Source organism: Podarcis melisellensis, assembly GCF_964234715.1.
Source record: "Podarcis melisellensis genome assembly, chromosome: 2".
NCBI lineage: Eukaryota > Metazoa > Chordata > Lepidosauria > Squamata > Lacertidae > Podarcis > Podarcis melisellensis.
The window spans coordinates 12954471-12960868 of record NC_138529.1 but is presented as its reverse complement, the minus strand read 5'-3'; positions in this window follow the sequence as shown (position 1 = coordinate 12960868).

Here is a 6398-nt window from a genome sequence, read left to right as displayed (position 1 = left end):
ATGATGGAACTCCCAGGTGGAGAATACTTTTATTTTTATATATCTTGTAAAGGGAATTGTTCTATGAGTCAGTACTTTGTTATTATCCCTCTGAAGCTGAGCTGTATCTTTGTGCTTTTGTCCCTCCTGGCTGTGACGTTTTATGGTTTACATTTTTTATACTTTGTTTTCTCTCTCTTTTTGTAATGTTTGCACTTTTTAAAACAAAATCAATAAAATTTTAAATATTCAAAGTCCTTCACATGCATCATCTTAATTATTTAAGTATATATATATTATGGCCAGATAGTAGCTTATGTTCCCTGAATGAAATTAAGTAATGAAATTACAACGCATTCCTTGCGTTGTACTGTAGGTTGGTCGGTGCTATTATCCCCATAATACAGATTGTGACAGAGAGACTAATGTCTGCTCATGGGTTCGTGAGAGAGGTGAGCCTGGAACTGGTTCATAGTTCAGTCTCACAACCACTATACTACATTCACAATGACAATACACTTTAAAGAAACTACGTAAAATGGTGTGGGCATCTGCTAACTTGTCATGTTGATGTTACAGGCACTAGCCAATAAGTGGCTGCGGCACTTGTACAAGACTATTCCATACAGTAATTGCAATAAACATAGTAAGTGGGCGAAATATAATAAGCATTTTCCCAAAGACAGCCCTGTTACATGGAAATTCAGTTGCTTTCAAGATGGACTCTAATGGAAGTGGAATTGGGTTTGAATCCTCACTCATTCAAGAACCACACTGGAGTAGCTTTGGGAAGGTCAACGTAATCTTGGTAAGTATAATTGGTTTAATTCACACTGAAATGGGAATGGCTATGTATATCGGTGAAAGAGTTTAACTGGAAGATTCCATTGCAGCTAAATTAAGAACAAAAAGGAGTCTCTGAACTCACTGATGGGTTGATACTTAACTATTATTGTTCTCAGGTAGCTATGACGTGGTGTTTTAACTTTAGATCACATGAAAGGTATTAAATTGTTCTTGGTTCCCAGACTGTGAGAGTGTGGGTGAAAATGAAGCTCTCCAGGTAAACAGCCTAAGTCAAGGTGCAGGCTGTGGGGAGAGACAGACCTCTGCTTCTAGGTCTTTTGGAATTATTTAATATTTTGTAAGAAGATGCTGAGTTTATGCCTTGGACTGGCATATGTCTTAGGGAGGTATTTGGATGTTTCTGTTATGTTATGAAGAATGTTCTGCAAATAAAGCTTTAATTAAACTTATGGGCCTTGACAATGTTTTATTTCCCAAAAACGAGTCTGTTTTCATGCATCAGAGTGTGCAATATTAATATCTGCAATAAATCTGACTCTCAGGGTTGTTGTGCAAATAAAAATGTGCCCTTGGTGGGAGGATGGGGGTACAAATGGAATCAAATAAAGGATCTGTTTGTGATCTCCTTCAAGCGCTTGAAATAAAGAGAGCAGAAGCTTCTGCTGCTCAGCGATGTTCTCCTTTTGACATTCAGCTGTCAAGCGGAATTGCATTCCTGCAGCCTCATCAGAAGAGAAAGGGTGGCTTTTTCCTATATTATGCACCAAGCTGCTTGGCTGCATGCCAGAATCTGTCAGAAGTGCATGGCCTGTGTCCTTGGCACAGGTGCTCACTTGCACACGCAGGCTGGGCTCTGCACACTGGAGCCTGGCGTCTTATTTATAGCTGGGAAGGTCGATTAGTCACTTTTTAAACGAAACTTGACTTAGAGCCTTTTCCACACAGTGATTTTTTTCCCCAATGGTTGTTATTTGGGACGATGTTTGGCAAACACTATTTAAAGATTGTATATGTACATTTTTAAAAATGTTCAGGAAGTTGATGTAGAGGGCATATGTAGAGTGATGTAGAGGGCATATTCTAAGGGCATAACTAGACGCAATGACGAACGAACATAAGGTTGCTACTAAAAATGGCAACCCTGTGTCATGTTCTCCCTCCTCACCCCGCACTGTGAACTTAGGGAAACATGCGCCTTGGCATCATTAAGTCACCCATTTCTTTTCCCTCAACCTGGTTCTGCAGCTGATGACGTGGAGGAGGGCTGAGCGATATCTGGTTCTCAAGATTGTGATATATCACCAGGTAAAGGTTGTGATATACCAGTATATTACAATGTCTGAAATAAAGATGGAGCTATGTAGAGGCATTGCTTCTTGGGAGAAAAGCGATGGCAAACCTAGACAGCATCTTAAAAAGCAGAGACATCTTGTGTTCAAATAATATTTGCAAAATCATATTGAAAAACCAGAACTCCTATTAGAATAAACAAGTTCCACTGTAAATACTGAAATATCAAATAATATGGATAACAATGTGTAACAGAAAAAGAAGTAGAAAGTTGGTTTAATAGTGTGTGAAAGAAAGTAATAGAAATGGAAAGAAATTGCAACTGAGTAGATTGGAAGTCAAGCACAGGGTGGGGTGAGGGGTTAGGGATGGTGGTGGTAAAAGGAAGTATGTGCGGGATTGTATATGGGTATGTGTGGATATTTTTGAGGATTGTATGAAATGTATGTCTGTTTGTATATCCATAATATGTATGTATAAATCTATCAATGTTGAATTATTCCAATAAAAAAATCTATTTTAATTTTTTTTTAAAAGCAGAGACATCACCTCGCTGACAAAGGTCCGTATAGTTAAAGCTATGGTTTTCTCAGTAGTGATGTATGGAAGTGAGAGCTGGACCATATAGAAGGCTGATCGCCGAAGAATTGATGCTTTTGAATTCTGGTGCTGGAGGAGACTCTTGAGAGTCCCATGGACTGCAAGAAGATCAAACCTATCCATTCTGAAGGAAATCAGCCCTGAGTGCTCAACGGAAGGACAGATCGTGAAGCTTAGGCTCCAATACTTTGGCCACCTCATGAGAAGAGAAGACTCCCTAGAAAAGACCCTGATGCTGGGAAAGATTGAGGGCACAAGGAGAAGGGGACGACAGAGGACGAGATGGTTGGACAGTGTTCTCGAAACTACTAGCATGAGTTTGACCAAAATGCAGGAGGCAGTGGAAGACAGGAGGGCCTGGCGTGCTCTGGTCCAGGGGGTCACAAAGAGTCAGACACGACTAAACGACTAAACAACAAGAAGAGGCATGGGTGGCTTCATGTTTTTCCCTGCTTTGTGATTTTTGCCAGCACCTGCTCTTGTGATTCACTGGCCCCTGCAGGAGGCAGGGGAGAGCTAAGTCGGCAGAGCTAATGGGGGCTGCAGGGATTGAGGGAAGCATTGGCTGGCTTTATGGTTTTCCCCACATTGTCATTTTTGCATAGCGCGCACACACACACACACCAACCATGATTTGTGGTGTATTGCCAGGTCAAAAATTATGAAACTGATACCACAATATGGACTTCAAACTGGTTTTAGATGATATATCGCCCAGCCCTAGTGGGCCACAAGGAATTGGGACAGTGTGATGATGTCATGTCATTACAAATAGAGGAAGGGGAAGATTGTCCTGGAGTTACCTTTCTTGCAGCACCCTGTTACACTTTTCAGACTTGGGACCCACTTTTGAGTCCTCTCCTAACATGGGAGCCACCTTTGCATTATTATTACAGGCGTCTTCCCGCCCCCGCTCAACTTACATGTGATCAACTGGTGTGCGATTGCGTATACGCTTGGTGCTGGGAATTAATTAAATTCAAACCAGGAAACGGCAAGAAAGAGTTGGGGAGTTCTCATGGTTCATGAGAAGACCCTTCTAGGAGCCTGAAGAGGACATCAGTGAGGGCAGAGGAAACCCTCAAAAGACCAGAGGTGCAATGGAGTTTTGTTTAGGCCAGGCTTCCTCAATCTTGGCCCTCCAGATGTTTTTGGCCTACAACTCCCATGATCCCTAGCTAGTAGGACCAGTGGTCAGGGATGATGGAATTGTAGTCTCAAAACATCTGGAGGGCCGAGGTTGAGGAAGCCTGGTTTAGGCTGCTGTGCTTCCCCACCTAACAGCTGGTGTGTGGGGTAGTGCAGCAGTGATGCATATTCCAACCTCCTGCTGGCCCCAGAGCTTCAATTCTAGTTGTGGATATTTTTGGCTATAGTATTTTTTCGTATGTAGTGACGAGAGAGCAGAAGAGTGGGCGTTTAGAGGGTGCTTCTCACTTACGCAGGCCATTTCCTCTTCCTCCTCATTTAATGTCAGTGTCCTCGGTACCACTTAGAATCATAGAATTGTAGAATCGGAAGGGCCACGAGGCTCATCTAGTCCACCCTCTGCAATGCAGGAATCTTTTGCCCAACGTGCGACTTGAACCCACAACCCTGAGATGAAGAGTCTCATACTGTGTTGACTGAGCTAAGTGTGCTGCTCTTGCCCTCATTTTGAAATGATATCTATCCATATTCTGAAAATAATTTTTAAAATACTATACTAAAGGTAAAAGTAAAGGGACCCCTGACCATAGGTCCAGTCGTGACCGACTCTGGGGTTGCAGTGCTCATCTTGCTTTATTGGCCGAGGGAGCCGGCATACAGCTACCAGGTCATGGGGCCAGCATGACTAAGCCGCTTCTGGCAAACCAGAGCAGCGCACGGATATGCCATTTACCTTCCTGCCGGAGCGGTACCTATTTGTCTACTTGCACTTTGACGCACTTTTGAACTGCTAGGTTGGCAGGAGCAGGGACCGAGCAACGGGAGCTCACCCTGTCGTGGGGATTCGAACCGCCAACCTTCTGATCGGCAAGCCCTGGGCTCTGTGGTTTAGCCCACAGCGCCACCCACATCCCACAATACTATACTATACTATACTAGACTAAACTGAAATATTTAAATGTTTCTTTGTCCTTGAGTATTCCCACCGCACTTGCAATCTTTTCCTGCCACACCCGTTGAGAACCACTACATTAAATAATCTATTTCAGGTGGCTTTATAGCAAAAGCTACTGTGGTTCTGTAACGCTTTAACTTGGAATAATTTTTTTTTAATAGTATTATTATGACTGGTTTTATTTATTTTTCTGGATAATTAGTAGAATGCTTTTTGTTATCTGCTTCCTGTTATTTGTTTGGTTCTGTGAGGTTGTATTTTAGAAGCTACCTTCTATGGTAGTTACTCTAAAAGGTAGTTTATTAATATTTTAAACAAAGAAAGAAACAAATATTGGTGTGTACAGCTGCCCATCCTGAAAGCAACATGAGAGAGTTGGAAAGACTTCAGGACTGCAAAACCAGTTTTGTCCCTGTTCTTTTAATAGAGATCCACCCATCAGCCACATGCAAAATAGTGGCTGGGCTTTGAGCCAGATGCAAAGTGGCTCAACTGCATCCCATGAGCTCTGCAATTGGGTGTCTTGTATTAATTTGCAAACCCCTGAACAACTTAGGTCCGGGGTACCTTAGGGACTGCCTGAGCCCTTATATGCTAGCTCAATTGCTGAAACCATCTGGAGCATCATTGGCCATCCCACAAGTTGGTGAAGCTCATTTCACATCAGCAGAAAACCAAGTCTTTAGCGTCATTTGCCCAGTCCTGTGGAATGCTCTCCCAGTAAAGTTTCAGCAGGCATCTTGCATTTTAACCTTCAAAGATTTGTCTATGCTGCCAGGCTTACGCTTGCAATTAAGAAAACATCTGTAAGAGTTAGCTGATGATTTGTGATTTAATTTTTTTGCATGGTTTTTATTGTGTATGTATAATGTATAGAGTAGGATACGCGATATCCAGCCTTTATTGATGGGCAGTTTTAAGGTAATAAGCCTAATTTACTTCTAGGGTATTCATATATTTTCCCACCATTGTTCACCCCACACTTTTCAGTGCATTCCTCCCATCACTTTTCAAACAGTGAACAACTCCGATTCCTTTCTTAATGGATTAGTTGTGCTAAGCAAGTCATTGCTGATTTTGTTCTGTGAACTGCCATGAGACCTCTGGGTATAGGGCAGTATATAATTCAATAAATAATAAATTAATCCAATTTAATTGAGCAAACCAAAAGTGCCTGAATCCCTGGGGGTGGTGGGAGACAGTCAAGAGAGGTGCCCCGAGACAACCATTGCTGCCTTTTTAAAGTTTCAAAGCTGCAGCCTTTTTAAAGAACTCCACAACCCAGTAAATATGTATACTTCTACTCTGTAAAACAGAATGTTTTCATCCTTAAACTGTTTAGCCTAGTTGCATTGAGAGCTATCTTTGACTGCAACCATTACATAAAAATTAAAAATTAAACGTTCTGATGAACGCATGTGAATATATTGACCAAGTGTATTCTGCATGCCAAAATTATTACAGTTATTACAAATATGAAAAGAAACAGTCTCAGTTTGAATGAATCTTTTAAGTTTGCAGGCTGAAATAATAACTGGAATAACACACCCTCCAACATTTCTCCAAGAAAAATAGGGATATCCTAAGGAAAAGTGGGACATTGCCGGATCAAATCAAA